Source organism: Centrocercus urophasianus, unplaced genomic scaffold (assembly GCF_019232065.1).
Source record: "Centrocercus urophasianus isolate 14NV4802_14NV808 unplaced genomic scaffold, USGS_Curo_1.0 seq_34, whole genome shotgun sequence".
Lineage (NCBI taxonomy): Eukaryota > Metazoa > Chordata > Aves > Galliformes > Phasianidae > Centrocercus > Centrocercus urophasianus.
Genome location: NW_024884911.1, coordinates 5,182,373 through 5,199,718, shown reverse-complemented (window position 1 = coordinate 5,199,718; position 17,346 = coordinate 5,182,373). Strand labels below are relative to the sequence as shown.

The window sequence follows — 17,346 nt, the reverse complement described above, 5'->3', positions numbered from 1 at the left end:
AGCAAAAAATCTGATGGAAGGTTCCTCATCTTCTTTTGGTCCTGATGCTGCTCTGATTTTATACTTTTTATTCCCCACTTCTTATTTATACTTATCCTTTATTTATTTTTACTTTTTATTCACCTGCTCTCTGGCCCTGCAGTGTAATGGGGTTGGTGCCCACGGGGTGATGGGAAGGGAAGTGGGCAGTGATAGCTCCTAGGAGTCCAGAAATGGGGAAGGGAAAAGGCTGATGCTGCGATGGAAAAGTGGGATGGGAGCCATTTTTGGGCTGGAAAAAAACATGTATCCCAAAGCTGCCTTCTGCACCAAGTGTATCTGTTTGGTCCAGGCCTGGTTTGCCTTGCCCCAGCACTGTGAACAGAAGCTGAATTAGCTCTGGTGGACGTGAGCGTGTGAGGCAGGAGCTGTGCCAGCGTGTGTGTGTGTGTGCTGGAGCGTGGCGTGTGCCTTTGGAAAAGGGCATTGGCAGCCAAAGAGCTGGGTTTGCATCCTGGCACTGGCAAGGGGCAGAAGCAAGACTGCGTGGCTGTGGGCTGGAGGGAGAACCAGAAAGCCAGAGGTGTAAAATCGTACAGAAAACGATGTCCAGAGCTCAGTCTCCCAGCTGTGCTGCGGAATGAACACTGCATTCCTATGGAGTGCATCATCCAATGTTTGCCTTCCTTCGCTGCGTATACTTACCTCCATTTTGCATGTGGGTAAACTGAGGCACCCAGCGGTGTCACCAATCCCAGGGGTGTGTGTGGCACAGAGTGCACGCCCTGGCTCCCAACGCAGGCCCTGCTGGTGGGGGTGAAAGCTTGGCCATGTCAGGGGTGCGATTCCTTCAGCCCCATCATTTTTTGTGACTACAGGGTGAGTGGAATTTCCAGCTGCACCCACAGCCGCACCCGGCCAACGTGGCTGCGCAGCGGCATTCTTCGTGCCTTGTACGTGTTCCTCTCCCTGGTTGCTATGAGAAGGACCCACACAAACAACCGAGTGCTGCAAATCAAACAAGCTGAGTAAACAAGGAGGGTTCCCCCTCCCCGTCTCTGATCTAATCGCTGCAGGTGTGTTCCTTGGGGAGTCGTAACACCTGGATAGAAGGGCTTCTGAGGAAGGGAAGGTTTCAGCCTTAAAAGCAAAACTTGCATGTGAGTGGGGTCAGAAGGTGGCTTCCAGCTGGCAGAGAGATGCACAGTCCCTCCCCAGCGTGGCTGGGCTGCTCCATCTGGAGCTCCCACTCATGCTTGTATGTGTGACCATGAGCAGGGGATGCAGCAGCTGCTGCAGAATGGATCCCAGTGTGGGACGCTCGGTGCAGTTTGTTGTCAGTTTGCTTTGTAGGTGCCTTTGGTGTGAGCAAAGGAGGGGGTTTTCAGGGCTATTTGTTCTGGGCATCCTGGGGGGTGTTTTTCAGCTCCTCACACTGCTCTTGCTGTGCCATCCCCTGTATGGTGCCTGGCTGTGGGACTGTGAGAAGCAGGGGTCCTGATCTTGCCTTGCTCTTAAAAGTGATCTGCACTATCCATTGGAGCTGGCTTTGCATCTGATACCTTTCCCATTGCTATAGCAACACATATCTCACAGAGGATGCCAGCGTGCTTTCCAAGCTGAGAAACTGATTCACCTGCCACCAATCTGCAATCCACCAGGAGCTGGGGTGGCTGACTGCCTGCTGCCCACAGCTGCTGGCTCTGGGAAGAGCTGACGTGGGCTCGCAGCAGCTGACCCTGCTCTTCCCCACCTCCTGCTTGAAGTTCCCTGGGATCTCAGGGTCAGGGTTGCGTGGCATTGTGTGCTGGGATCTGGGATTTCTCTCTAAGGGGGAAGGTGGGAGTGGTGCCAGCAAGCTCACTGAGACTGTGAGGGTGTTAGGGGCTGTTTGTGTTCTGTCTTGCCTGTAGAGGCTGGAAGTTGAGCTCCACCTGTGGCATGCTGTGGGGCAGTGGGGTTATTGGCCTGCTTTGCCTTTTGCTCTGTGTCTTTGCATGCTGCTGTCACTGTATGGGCTCAGGGACATTCTGTGGTCTGTTACTCTTCCATGCAAACCGGAGCTGCCCCCAGGCATGCAGTGATTGGTGGCTATTGGGATGGCTGCAAGGATGCCTTCCCTGTCTGATGATGATTGCTGCTGCCTTCGTGCATCACTCGGTGCTGGTTAGGGATGCATTTGTGGGCAGTTGTGACTGTTGTGAGCTGAGTGAGCCCACGTGTGCAGGCCAGGCTGCACAGGGCCGAGCAGAGCTGTGCAGCAGATGGCACTGTTGTTTTCCCTGTGAGTTATTGGGTTCTGCCTTTGTAGGTGCTGGAAGGGTCAGTGGATGGATGGGGCTGTGGGGGTGGCACAGCTCTGGTGGGAAGCAGCACTGGAGCCACGCTGTGTTCTGGACTGGCTGAGTCCAACCAGCAGTGAGGCTGCACCCATCTGCATTCCTTGGGGATTTACACTTCACGTTCCATGGTGTCCTGACCCTTTTTACTCCCAGCTCACCCCGGGAATGCCTGCCCTCCCCATGCTTCTCTCCTGGGGCTCTCCACAGGATGTCGGATATTTGCTTTCTTCACCTTTTTTTTTTTTTTTTTTTTTTCCCTGTGCTTCAACTTTTGGCTGTGGGTCAAAACCAATGTTTGTAGATATGAGCTGACGTCAAAGGCGGTTCAGCAGAGGCACGTCGGGGAATCACGGGCTCACAGGACAGAGTTCCCAATCCTTGGAGGCCAGGAGGTCATCCAGCAGAGAGATCTCGCTGTGCTCCGCTGCTCTGCGTGCAGAGAGCTTTGGCAGATGGGAGGAGGAAGAGATGAGGGAGGCTGCCCCAATGGGTTGCTCACTTGCTGCAGATTGGGGAGGGGAGAAGAAGCCCCATGAGCCTGAACTGATTCTGCGTGGGATCAGGAGAAAATGAGAGGGGCTTTGCATACACACCAGAGCTTGCAGATGCTGGAGCATCCCAGCTCCACACTTGGAGAAGAAAGGCTGAAGGAAGAGAGAACAAGCTGCCCAGAGCTGTAGGTGCCCCATCCTCGGAGGTTCTCAAGGCTGCAGATGGAGTCCTTGGCATCAGATTTGGGTTGGAACTGGATTATCTTTAAGATTCCTTCCAATCTAAGTCTAATTCTGTGGCTCTGTGTGATGGGATTCTCCCATTACCCATCCATGGGGAGCATGAACCCATTGCTCCTCCTCTGAGTGCCACAGGCTGGTGGCTGCCCAAGGCCCTGGTTTATCTTGGAGGAGGATGAAAGCCCCAGCTGGCCCCGAGCTCTCTCTTCAGCATTTCCATGGTGATGGGCAGGCACTTGTGCACAGTGACTGAAGCATCAAAATTCACCTTGTTCTGTAAAATATTTAAATTGTGGTCTGTCTTTTGCTGGAGGACTTTTCCAAGTGCAAACAGGGTGCTGGTAATTAAGGATGGACTGAAATGTAGCGATATGTTGCTTTTCTGGGGGACAGCTTTTGCAAATTTGTGTGCTTGGGCACTGCTGTCCTATGCAAGAGCTCCCAGCTCCTGTGCCAATGACCTGCTTGGTTTGTGGGTCAGATCTGGCACATTTGGGTGACTCCTCAGCACTCACGAAGCTGTGTGCTGCACTGGGTGGCTCCTCCTGCTTACACAAGTCCCCTTGGTGTTTCTGCCACTGCTGCTTGAAAGGGTGTTTAGTTAATAGGATTATAAAGCTTTCCTGTCGTTAGGCAACGGAAATCAATGGTGGGCCTCCGGGGTTGAGCCTCATCCGATTTGCAGCGGTCGCTCGATGGCTGTGCATGGCGTGGGATGGAGGACGTGCACCTCCCATGCTGTGTCCCACTCCTGTGGGATGCTCCCAGTCCCATGGCACTGGTTGTTTTTCCTGCTGTGCACCTACTCCAGGAATACGGACCTGTAAGAAGGTTACCCAGAGAGGTGGTGACACCTCAACCCTGGAGGCACCTGAGGTCAGGTCAGGGGATGGGATCCTCAGCATGCTATAGGTGTCCCCCTGTTCATTGCTGGGTTGGGATGGCTTTGAAAGGTCCTTTCCAACTCAAATGGTTCTATAAAATCTGTCCATGCAACAAGTGTTGTGCTAGAATGAGCTGGTTAGAGGGTGACCACACATGGTGGAGACTTCTTTCAGGCCCCTTGTCCATACAGCAGTGTGAGGAGGGAGGGCTGGGGGAGCCCTGGCTATTTGCATAGGGCTGGGAGGCTCCAAGCTGCTGCTGCTGTGGCTCTTATCTCTGAGCCTACAGTTTGCTGTCTGACAAGTGACACGGAGCAGAGATGGGGACCTGCAGATAACCCCTTGGCCACGTGTTGGGTAGCGGAAAACATGCAGTGAGGTATGCTTGAGCTTCAGATGGTGAATTGCTGGATGCTCCAGCTCTGTCAGGCGCTTCAGGTCATGCCTTGTGCAGTCTGCGAGTCCTGTTTGTGTGCAGGTCCTGATGGATGTGGCCGTATGCCCAGAGAGCCACCCCGCTCCTGCTGCCAGCCTGGGCTCTCTCTGCAGACGGCTGCTGCTCCAGCCTGGCTGCCAGGTGGAATAAACCCTCACCAAGAAATAATCATTGGTGACAGCAGGGGCTGTCGCGCTTGGCCTGTGCCTGCAGCCCTCCGTGCCCCGCAGCACTGCTGTCTTATCACACAGACACTGTGTGCAGCAAGGATCTCTGCTCCTGTGGGGGTGGCACAGGGATGGGTGAGCCCTGCTGCCACCTGTGCACACCCAAAGCTGCAGCATGTTGCCCCCAGCCCAGGCTCCGTCCCCATCTCTGATGTCGTTATGGAAACCCAATCAGCCCGTTGCCATGGCAGCCTCCAGCTCTCCTCCCTCCCAGTGCCATCCCCACTGTGACAGCTCAATGTTAGCAGCTCCCACAGGACCGATTCCAGCAGGATGAAGTGCTTTCAGTGCGGGATGCAGCAGCAGGATGGCAGCACTGGAGCCTCACTGTGCTGCTGATGCAGGGAAATGGCCTCAGAAGCAGAAGGGGGGAGGGGCTGTGGGTACCTCCTAGTTCCTGCCTAGGGGGAAGGTCCTCCTTTGCATCCTCCCCGGCCCTCCATCCTTGCTGCTCTGTGTTGCTGCAGTGACCGTTTCCATGGAGACCGCATCCAGGGACTGTGATGGAAAGCATCACTATCCCTCGCCACGGGGCAAGGGAGCTCCGGGGGTGTGCTTCATCCCAAGGGGATGTGCTGCTGGAAATCCCTCAAGTGGAAAACGTGTGGAGGAATCCCAAGATGACTAATTGGCTCCCTTTTTTAATAGCTGGCATTGGTAATTGCTACTCCCTGCTGTTAAAGGACTGTCTGTGCTTCACGTGAACTGGTTTTGCATACGTTTCTATTCTGGGGGAACTGGGGAATTCATTCAGCTCAGGGTGCTGACCAGCTGTGCTCCGCTCAGGCTTAAAAATGAGCCAAGTTTATTCTCTTAATTCATCTGGGACAAGACAGACATTTCAAATGGGACATACAGAAGCACCATGAGCTAGATACCGAGCTGCCTTGGGTGTGCACTGAGGAATCGGTGTCCAAGCCCTGGAAAACCCACGTGTCCCATCCCATGCCCAGCCCCCATCTGTGCCCATGGCTCCCTGTAAATGCACATTTCTCTCGAGGGATGCTGCCATGTTGAGATTTCTGTGCTTTCAAAAGCAGATTTCCTCTTTCTTTTACTGATAAGCTTCAGAGGGGAAGAGCTGCTGGGATTTTCCATTTGCCTTCCACTCGTCACACTGCTTTATTTCCTCTTTGCCTTTCCATCAGCCTCGTGCTGTGAAAATAAACCAGTCGGCTTGCATCATTTCTCTGAAGCAGAGCATTCTCCTCCATGCTCAGGATGCAGCGATGTTTGGGCTTGTGGACAATACTTGGGGTTGAAATTTCCTTGCAAAAACAAACTTGCCATTGTTATTTGTGGGAATTCTTTAGTTTTATGGAAGCCTTTGATGTTTGAATCCACCAAGCATTGAGGCTGGCTTTGCTCAGGTGGGCCTTTGTTGCTTGGTGTCAGTGTGACCCAGGGGTGGGCACTGCATTTTGGAGCATTCAACATGTTTGTGCCACGGCAGTTGAGCTAGGTGCCAAAATCCTCCTGTGTGGAGTTGTGTCATTGAAACCTTTGCCCACCTATGCAGAGACTTAACTGTGCTCCGTTGTGAAGTGCCCCAAACGATGCGCATGTAGGGAGCAGAGACAGCTCCATTTATTTGCCCTGTAGTTGCTCTATTCCTGCCAAGGCAGAACTAGAGCTATGAAGCAGTGAGGTCCCAGCATGGGTTTTCTCTGCTGAATCTGCAGGAAGCAATAAAACCCCCGTGCAAAGCAAAATGGGGAAGCACTGGGGTCTGTGCTGGCATTTCTCACTCTGCTCAAGGGCTGCGGGCTGAGATGGTGCTGGGGAGGGGGGGAGGTTCCTGCACATCTTGCAGGGCTGCCCCACTCCGTGGGCTCTAGCAGTGCTTGGGATCTGCTTCTGCTGCTGCAGGGTGTGGGATCACAGCTTCCACCCGTGCCAGCCAGCCTGGAGGTGGAGTGGCTCGGTGCTGCTGTTCTGATGTCTGTGTGGGATCACCCTGTTGGGGCTGCTGAAGTGCTGGGGGAATCTCTGTGTTCTGCTTCAGCTGAATGGCAAGTTGTCCCAAAGCACCTCGTGGGCTTCTGCTTTAGGAACACAATGTGCCTCGGTGCTGTAGATGAGGACGGGACATTTCATGCCGTTTCTGGGGCTGCATGAGTGCCCTCATTCTGCGTTTTTGTGTGTGCAGCTGTGCATCCCATCATCCAGTCCCAGTGCTGTGGGTTTGAGCTGGTTTCAGAAGCAGCTGTTCCCGCATCCAACCCCATGTGCTGCTCTGCCTGGCACTCCCCCAGCACGTTGTGCTTGGTGTTTGGCTTTCCTTCATGGTCTCCCTGTGGGGTTTGTGGCTTTGCTGGAAGGGTGATCCCTCTGGAATCGTTAAAGCTGCCTGGCAGGGGTTTAAGGGATGAGACACAAGGGGTTGCTGGTCTTTGGGGACCAGCACAGTAGATGTTGGATGAACCAGAAGCACATGTTGTGGGACAGCCACAGCTGTCCTTCCTTGCTTGTTGCTACCTGGGGGCATTCCATGGACCCAAACATCAGTGAGAGAGGGGAATCCTACAGCTCCTTCACATGGGCTTGGTGCAGGTTTGAATCACCTTCCTGGAACCAGAGCCGTGGGTGCTGCCCATGCTGGGTGCAAATTGCACAGCCAGTGATGGCAGGATGAGGAATGGGGCAGTCTCCCATGGGAGCATGCATCACTTTGAGTCACTGGACATGGTGACTGTGCCAGGATGTTTTCTGGGCTGTGGCACTGCCTCGTTGGCATGGGAGGGGCAGCTCCCAGGTGCTGCCAGCTGGGGGAGAGCCCTGGAGGCAGCTCCCTATCCATCTTCTATGGACAGGAGCCTGTCCCAGAGCCCCCGTGCAGTGCTGGGCTCCTCTGTGCCACCTACCACGATGAACATCTCCCACCCTGTGTCATCACTGCAAGGCCCAGCTAGACGGGCTGCAGTAAGGGTGGAAAATCTGGTTTGCTTGAGGGCGGTGGGGTTTTCATTGGCTTATTCCTTGAGTTTTGCATGGCTCTGTGCTGGGCACAGCTGCCCTGCAGCGAGGCACCAGGATGTTGCATCTCTGGGACACACATCTCACTCCACCTTGACCCACTGACACCATTGGTGCAAATCCTGCAGTGTCTCTCGGTTGCAGAACCACCCTGGTTCTCTCTTTCAGCCGCTCTCTTTCAGTTTTGGAGCTGTGAGGAGTGGAATGAGCAGCCCATGCCGTGCAGGCAAAGCTTCCCGTGCAGGAATTGACCTCTAAGCAAAACTCACCGCTGCTCACTGCCTTAATTGAGTGCCACCCTGTATTGCCAGTGCCGTCAGGTTCCCGAGCCCTCTCCGGGTGTGAATTATTTAAGCCTGGCTGTAGTCCTTGGAGTGTAGGACGGCGCTGATCCGACAATGGGCACCAGGGATGAAAGAGGAGAGGGAAAGAAAAGGGGAGGCTCCAGCCGGGCTCAGGCATGCTCCCTGTCTCACACCCTCTCATCCTTCCAGCTCTGCCTGTTTGCTGCCACAACAGCCAGCGGGAAAGGCTGTAACTGCCGCAAGACACAATCTGATCCCAATCAGAAATCAACAGCCGGCACGACCTGTTGTGCCTCGGAGACAATGCGCGGGGGTCCGGGGGTGTTGTGCATGTAGATGAGGCTGGGAGCATCACACCGAGCCAGCACCCAGCTCGCCCCGGAAGAAAGGAAGGAAGAAAGGAAGAAAGGAAGAAAGAAAGGAGCGGTGGAAAGCGGCGTGCCGCGGCATGCTGGCACAGGGCTGCTCCGCCAGCTCGGGAGCATCGCCCGCCGCACGCACACCCGCACACACCGCCTCCCGGCGCGGCTCCTCGTAGCCCTTTGATTTGCGGGGAAGGAAATAAAAGCTCTCGGAGCGACGGCAGCTGTTGGCAAGATGCGCTGAGAAAACCGAGCAGGGAAAGGTCTTTGCTCTGCCTCTCCGCCCGGGTTGGAGCTGCTGCTGGACGAGGGGTGGCGGACGAGAGAGAAGAATGAGCAGCCCCTCCGTGCCGGGGAAGATGGAGGCGAAACCTTTGTTCAACGTGCAGAAGGCGCTGGTGCAGCCGGTGCAGATGTGCATGTTGGACATCCCTCTGAGCGTGCAGGACGACGACGTGAGTGGAGGCGACGCCGGGGCCGGGTGGGTGTGCGGGGGGGCAGCCAGGAGCCGTGACCCCACCCCGGGGCTGGTGAACTCGTGGCAGAGATGAAGGTGGCACCGCCTCCGGGTGCAGCCGTTCTTTCCCGAAGCGCCGTGTTTCGAGGCAGGCTGTGCGAAGCTCTTGCAAAATGCATTATGGAAGGAGGGGTCTGGGATGCAGAGGATGCCTCCCTGCGTGGTGGTGGTGCAGAAGGGTGGGTTGGCTGCTGGTGTCCGGGCTGGGAATGGCTCTGCTTTTCTGGCTGCCGTGCCCATGGTGCTGGCACACAGCAAAGCAGCAGGGCTGCAGCATCCAGGCAGATAAACTCCTACGCTTGGATCCGCCTCTTGTCGCCTTAACTCTGCCCATTGCAGGAATACACCAGGAATCCGACTGTGGGGGAAAGGCCCCCCTGCTAAACCTGATGGAGAGCCCCAAAAAGGGTTGAATGCTTTCCAGAGCTAACAGGGGGTTAGTGGGCAGTTCCCCAGCTGTGTGAGAGTTTGGGATGTCCTCCAGGTGCTGGTAGCATTGAGGCAAAGCTGATGAGCAGGGGAAGCCCATGCTCTTGCTGTGCTCTTCAGTGTGTGTCCTCCCCACAGGGGCCTCTAATCAGCAGTTTCTTGCTGGTGAGCAATTAGTGCGTGGTGGAGAATGCTACCTTCTCCTCTTCTCCTTCTATCTGTGTGCTCTTCTATCTGTGTGCTCACAGGGATACAGTGACATGGAGAGGAGCGCTGGAAGCAGGGAGGGCTCCCTGCAGGGGTGTGCAGCCCCAGCCCCTTCATCCCAGCAGGGATGGGGCTCCTATATTTAGAAACAGCCTCGGGCTTTTCCAGCACCTACAGTGCTGCTGTGCTAATGAGGATACCTGTGTCGGCCACTGCAGAGCCAGCGGGGCGTGGAACCTTGGGAAGGAGGAGGGGAGGCAGTGAGTGATGCTAAGGAGGGGAGGGAGCTGCTGACCTCTTGGTTGGAAGCTTTATTCTCATTTAGCTGGGTTTGTCAGCAGCTTGCACCATGCCATAGTGGCACCTGGGGCTGGGTTTCCCTGTGGTGTAGGCTGGGATTGGTGGAAAGCAGATCTGGAGAGTGGAGCCCACCTGGGCAGCAGTCAGGATGGAGCAGGGGATGCTCTCCATGCTTGGAATGACTTCCTCTTGCTAATCATATCCATGGTTTTATTGCAGAATAATAACAAGTAATGATGATGAAGGGGGTCGGGCACTGTTGGAGGGCACTTCTGGCTTGCCTGGGTTTTTCACTGTTCCTTGCTCAGCAGTGTGGTGGGGCATCCCTGCCCTCAGCCCCTGTTGGGCATTCACTCCACTGTGCAGAGTGGAAAGGATGAGTGCATTCTGATGAAAACTCTGACCATGGAGAGCACGTTCTCCATATTCTCACTTACACTGGGGCTCTGCCTGTGTGTTTGTAAGAGGGACACCCATGCAAGGGATGCTTGCTGCCTCTGCCAGCAAGTGTGGGTGAAGTGGCTGCGCTCATACAGCCAATGCCTCACTGTGCTGGTGTAGAATTTGGGAGAAATTTAGGTGTGCACTGGAATTACACCGGGATTTTGGATGCGCACACCCCAGTGAAGCTCTAATAACTGAACAGGGTCCAGGCATTTATTCCAGCAGGGAGCAAGCAGCTGAGTAGTGCCCATGCTGCAGGGCTGGCCCCAGCCCAGAGCTGCTGCTTCTGGGTAAACCCAGGCAGGTCTGCAGGGATGAGAGCAGACACTATGGGTCTACCTTATGGGAAAGGATGCAGCACTGTGCCCTGCCACTCTTCAGTGCACACAGTACATGTCCCCTGTTGAGTTTGCACTTTGCAGCCCGCGATAGGAAGGGATGTAGTGATGTGTGCTGCCCATGCCCACATTTGGGTGCTGGCAGGTGGACGGGGAGCATTGCCCCAGCCACCCCCAACCTCTTTTTTCCACCTTCCCTGATGGCTTTCCATGGGACTGTCAGTCCTTCCCTTCCATAGCCCAGCCAAAGCAGTTGAAACATTTCCCCGGATGCTTCTCTTGCTATTATGGGTAGGGATTTCCAAAGCTTTGCTAATAAAAGAGTAACAGTTTCTATATCTGGGAAATGGGGAAATCAATGAGCAGACTGTCGTAAGCGACATAACAGTTTTTTGTGGCAGCTCGGGCAGTTCTGTGACACGATGGAGCTGGAGGGCAAGTTAGTTAGTCAGCTTCATCGGCATCATCCGCTCTCGTGAGTGATGGGACAATGCCAGGATGGGACCATCTCATCCCTAGGGGTGTCCCTCTGGGGCTGTGTGTCCTGGGAACACTCCTAGGAACCATGGGGTGAGGTGACCCCGCTGCTGCCCTCTCCGTGCCCCCCAGCCCACCCTGGTGCCCCCACATCCCCTCTCCTCAGTGATGTCCTCGTCAGCGCGGTCGTTTTGACTTCAAAGCGGTTCGCCAACGTTTTCCACTCCACTGGGCTAATTAGTCAAATTACATTTCACATGCTAATTTATTCTTCTGATATTATATTTTTTTCCCAACGTACTGGCATAGAGGGGGAGATAAAAGCTTCGTTTGACCTTAGAGCCACGCCTGGGGGGAGCTGGAGATGGAAGGGATGGTTCGTGCCCAGGTTTGCTGTGACACCGCTCTGCCTCTTTTCGAGACCTCATCCAGGCTTTACACGTTTTAGCTGACTCTTACCTTGGGTGTAATGCACATAGAAAAAAATCTTTCAGATCAGTGATAATGAGTTACTAATTTCTAGCTTCATTACTCAGAAATGCACCGCTCTGCAGCACCGGTTGCACCGTGGAGTGCTGCGGAAATGGCAATCAATGAATCCTGGCTGGAGCCGGTGGGAATGGAGCGATCTTCCCAGCACTAATTGGGCATTGAAGCTGCCCTGGGGCTTCAGGCTGACAGAGATGGCTGTGAAGGGGTAGGAATTGAGCCTTCCTCTCCAGACTTGGAAGGCTGAGTGCCGCCGGCATCCCATGGGAGCCTTTGGGCAATGGGGTGAGCTGCAGACACACAGCATGGAGCCTCCCATCCCATTGGGGAACCCTTGCTGATGGCCGAGCACCCAGCACCCTGTCAGCACTTTGTTCCACGCAAGGGGCTTTCACCTGGTGGAAGGGGGATCTGGTGCTTGTACAGGTCATGGGGCAGAGTCGTGTGCTGGTCCAAAGCCGCCGCTGCAAACAGCCCCACAATGAATCAAAGGCTTTGTTGTGTTTATATCAAAGGCTGTTTCTTTTCCACTGCCTGTGTATGGTAGATGTTACCGAGAAGGAGGAGCTGAAAGCAAGCACTGGGACTGTTTCCTGACCACAATTACAGTCAAAAACAACAAATTCCTCCATCCCCGCTCTTGGCCAAACTTTCTACTGGGATGAATCATCACTTGGCTTCTTTGAGGAAAGCTGGAAACTGTGCAAGAAGTCACCCAGGCTGCATTCTCGTCTGCAAGGGCAGAGATCCAGGAAAGCACTGTAAAATCCCAGGGATTCTGGGAATTCTCCCAGCAAGGCTGTGCCCATCTATCCAGTAGCAGCATTCCCCTATTAAAGGGATGGGGCAGAAGGTCACCAATCACTGATGCCTTTGGCAGCGCTGCTCCCTAACTCGCACTGAGGACGTGATGTGGTGTTCAGGGTGACATCCTCAAGAGTTTCCCTGCTGCTTTGCTCTTTCTCCTCCCCGCCGCCTCAGCACCAGCTCTGTCTGATGGCCAAAAGCAGGAGGCCCTTCTCCTTGCAGCTTTTACTCTGCAGACGTGTCTCTGCAGAGCAGATGCACAACTAATTGCCTGGAGCCAGACCCTGCCCTGCCTTCAGATGTGGCTTCCCCAGTGCCCTCGTTTAGTGCTGACATACGCTCCGCTCTCATCGTGCTCTGAAATGTCCCAGCATCGTCACAGTGAGAGTGCAAATTAGGGCTGAATTTCACCACTTGGGCTGCAAATAGTGCTGAGGAGCTGCTCAGCTTGGAGCCCTGGCCTCCGTGCGATGCAGACAGCCCCTTTGGTCTCAGTGTGATGTGCTCGCAGGACAGCTGAGTGCTGCAGCCCATCACGGAGCACAGCTGGAAGCAGCCAGGGCTGGCTCTGATGCTAACCCAGAGTGATTTCATTGCGTGATTTTGGTATTTATGCAGTGAGGGTTGGCTCCGTCCCGCCTGGCGGAGGAGCAGCTCTCGCTCCATCATATGACCGTGCTGTAATGTGCTGGTGGCTCCGTTTGGGCAGAACTTGTGATATTTGGTATTTTTAACTGCTGGGGCCACGTGTGTGGGTCACACAGGCTGTCTGAGAGGGGAGCTGCGGTGCGCGGCCGAAACCTTCAGGTGCTCCCTCGGTGCTGATGGTGGCCAAGGACAGCATCCCCAGTGCTCCTCTTCCCCTGTGCCTCCATGGTAAGAATCTTACTCTTAAAAAATAATCCTAAAAAATACTCCTCCTTCTGTTCGCCCTTTTCTTCTCCCCTTGGGCATCTCTGTGTGTTGCTATCAGAGTTCGGGTTTTTCCTTTTGTCATAGCAGCCTTCCCCCTGCACTTCTGCTTCCCATCCTTGAAACGATGTGCAAGTTAAGAGCTGCAGATAGGGAGGATGGAGGAGAAATGGCCTTTCATGGCAGCCTGGAGGCTGTCGGACCTGCACAGCTGGGGCACTTGTGGGGCATTGGGACGGGGTCTGAGGGATGGGAAGTCCCTGTCTGTGGAGGTCATACTGAGGCAGCCCCCGAACTGCTGGAGCCAGGAAATGGAGACTAATCCCTACTGAAAAGCAGCAGAAAATCCCGGATTTCCCTTCCCCTTTGGCAGAGGGATGGGGGAAGCACGAGGCAGGAGAGGGACGGGCTGCAGGGCACAGCTCCAGCTTTTCCTACTGCACAAAGCCTGCGCCCCACCCTGCCCTCTATCCTTGGTTCTTTTGGGGTCAGCCCAAGGCACTGCTCTAGCAATTCTGCTGGCTGCATTGCAGCAGCAAAGCCCCTTCAAAGACCTCTGACCAGCCTCCATTTCCAGGCTGCACAGTAGAGAGCTTTGCAAGTGGCACTGAATGTCCACTGAGACTGGGAGGGGAAGCAGAGCTCTGCAGGGCTTTGGATTTTGCAAGAAGGTGACTCAGTGCATGCCGGGCTGGTGTTGCACCTGCACGCTGCCACGCTTCGTGTCATGGAAATACTGACACAGCTCCTCAGCAGTGCATTGCAAATAGAAATGGGGTAATTAACCATGTGTACGTAATGGTGTGAGCTGCTGAGGTGACAAAAATGGATGATGGCTGTGCAGGACAGGATTGATCAGCATGAGCCATGATCAGAGGTGGGAAAAGCTCTCGGATGCTGCAAGAATGGCATTGAAGGTGGACCCAGCCCATAAGGAGCAGCTCGTGGTGCTCACTGTCTGCTTCCTGACCCTCCTGGATCACATTCTCTGGCCTTTCTCCCCGGTGGGTGCCTGTCTGTGTCTGCGTCCTTTCCCCAAATGATTTCTGAACCCAACATCATGCAGATTTGGCAGAGGGTTCGCAGACAATTAAATCTGTGTGAATATGAGATGGCTGAGAGGAGGTAGGGAATCCTGTGGATTCCTCTGAGCCTCTGCAGCGTGAGGTTGTGTGCTGTTCAGCACCAGCAGGTCCACGTGGGAGGCACTGCTTACAAACGCTTCAGCCGCAAAAGCGTTTTCGCTCTCAGTTTTGTGCAATTTTAGGCTCACAGGGTGGCAATGTTATTTAAATGGGAACCGAAATTCTTTGGTGCGTGGAGCTGAGGTGGGCAGGAGGAGCAGTGCCCTCCGAGGGATGGAGGCGGCCCAGTGGGGTCGTGTGGCCACAAAACCCCCACGGAAATCTGGGAGGCACAACTGGGATGACTTCCCCTGCTGAAACAATGTGGGGCGGAAACCTTTAAAGTGGTCATTACCGAGAGAGAGGAAAATTTTGGTGTTAAAGCCTCCTTTGTTCTGAGGGTTTACCAATACCTGCGGTGGCCAACAGACTTTTGCAGTTCCTAATTGACTTTTAAGCCATTTGGCTGTATGTATCGTAGGGGCAATACCGAGGTCTGGGCTTTCAGCACTTCCAGGCTCCTCTCCTGCTGCTCGCTTGGTCAGCACTGACAGACTCTGTCCATATCTGCTCTCCACATCTCAACCTGGACAGAGAGGAATTTTCCCTGGGCTGTCTCTGTCAGGTGCTGTCCTTCCATAGGACCTCTGCCTCCCTGTGCTCGTGCCATAACAGCTTCTGCTGTATGCTTTCCCCGATGCAGAACCATTGTTGGAACATCCCCTTTCCATAGCTGCCACTGAAGGGCTTTGTTCCTGTTTAACTGGATTTCTTTGAGTACCCTTGCTTGTGTACTTCTAGCATTAATGCTGTGTGCAGGTTCACCTTAGTGCTGCGTTTCCAGGATCTGAGATTTCAATGTGCACCACCTCAATCCTGTTCTGGGCTAACTGCACTAAATGGGCCGGAGGAGGGGTGAGAGCAGGGCTGGAAAGCACACTGGCAATGAGCAACGTTTCTTTGTTATCCACTGGGAGTTCTCTATTGATCCGGTGCCAGATCCTCGTGTTTCTGAGAGCCTCCTTTTACACAATTCAGCTGAACGCGTCATTTTGGCTATTTACCATCACTGGAAAAATGTACTCCCTGCCCTTGAGTGTGGGTCTGAAATGCTGAGCTCCCATCCCATCCATTTTCCTCTGTGGATTCTGTTCCCTTTGGGAAGCAGTGCAGAGGGACCCCGCAGGGCTCAGAGCACTTTGTTGGTGCTGCAGCGATGGCCGGAGCTGTATTTCTATATATGTAATGGCTTCTGATGATGTCACCCTATTTTTCTATTGCATGTTTTGATTTCAGAGAAGAATTTATCCTCTCTTTAGGGGTTACACCCATCCATGACTTTCCCAGCCTGTTTCTGTGGCTTCATAGCTCTTCTCTTTCATACCAGTGCTTTGTCCTTTCCCTTCTATCAGCCGAGCAAAGGTGGAAGCGACAACTCAGTGCAGCCAGGAGCCCCAAGCTGGCTGTATGCTGATTGCTAAGCAACACAGAAAGAAGGGGTTTCCTGTTTTCCTTTTGGTTATGAGTACCTGAAGTGGTGTTTGTTATATGAGCTGACAAAAACACTCTGGCAGAAAGGCAGCAATGACAAAAACACTGCCTTCGAAGACACACAGTGCAAGAAATACGCATCAGTGTCTGCAGCATGTCAGGCTTCAGCTGACCTTGGAGCCAGAAGTTCAGTGAACATTCCTCAGAAAATGCCTTGATTCCCCTTGCTGGCAGCGTTCTGCTCCATACTCAGAGGTCTGCAGGTCTGAAAACCAGAGGTTGAAGTTATCAACCCTGAACAGAAGGTGCTGCAATACCATGGCAAAGTGGATTGGTATGAACCGTGGAATTACGAAGGTTGGAAGAGACCTCTAAGATCATTTAGTCCAGCTGTCAAAGATAAGAAGTAGGATGGGGTGGAAATGTTCCTGCAAGCTGCTTTGCCTTCCAAATTTGTGTGGCTCTGCAGGAGATACTGTGCCCAGCTGTGCACGGGGCTGCAGGATGAAGTGCAGCAGTGTGGGGTGGAGAGGTGAACTCCTAATGGCGGGGGAGTTGGTGTGCTTCCTTCGTTAGGCACTGATGATCGTTAGGAGAGCTGGCTGGGATCTGTTGGTTCCTGGATTTTGGGAGCGGTGCTGTAACTTCACATCAGTGTTAGGGTGTGCTGAGTGCGGCGGTGACATCAGGTTCCCTTCTTGCACAAGGTCTGAGGGTTTTTCCCTGGAATAGATGAGGAAGTGGTGCTAGTTCTTCGTTTTATGAGAAATGCCAGTAATGATTATCATCATCATGATCATCATCACCTTCCAGCTAAGACTGGGCCTTGGAAAAGCAGCTTGGGGGAGGGTGGGATGGAGCTGGGGGTGCTCCTGGGTTATGGGATGAGCTTGTGTATGCTGGGAGAAAACTCAGAGCATGCACTGAGCCCTGGTGCTGAGACAAATGTAGGGTCTGAACCTGCAGTGCTGCCCCAGAGGCACTGAGCTCACCCAGGGCACTGGCTCAGCATTGGCACAAGTGCCCATTTGTTGCCTGTTCTGCATCATTTGCCACATGGGGAAGCCTGCAGGCTACAAGCTGTGGCAGATGAGGGCAGATCTGCGATCTGAAGGGGCACCAGTTTGTGTTTATTCAGCCAAATGCTCACTGTGGAGTGATGGGAAGGAACCAAGCGAGGGGTTTCCCGCAGCCTGTGTCTGTCTTTGCTGCTGATGCTCACAGCTGACGTCAACACGAAGTGCTCAGCATGTTGTGAAAAGCTTTTGCTGAGTTTGCCAAATATGAAATGATTATTTTTATTGTTATTATTATTTTACTGAGTCGTTCAATGGTGGATGGTTCCCTTAAATCCCCAATCCCGGAGTCACGTGCCTGTAAGACAATCCTAGAGTCACAGAATGGCTTGGGTTGGAAGGAACCTCAAAGATGAGAACTTGCACAAATTTTTAAGACCTTCACAGCTGTAGGGGAGGAATCCAAGGCTGTTGTCTGATGGTTGCCCTTCAGAGGCAAAGCAGAAGCCCTGAGCATGTCTTTGCTTTGGGTCTCACGGTGCTCAGGAGCGCC

General features: G+C 53.9%; 1 protein-coding gene across 1 annotated transcript in view; it reads left to right on the top strand.

Annotated features, from left to right (window-relative positions):
- RALGDS (ral guanine nucleotide dissociation stimulator) overlaps positions 1-17,346 on the top strand; it is a 39,165-nt gene that overhangs the window by 477 nt on the left and 21,342 nt on the right. The gene's annotated exons all lie outside the window — the stretch shown is intronic.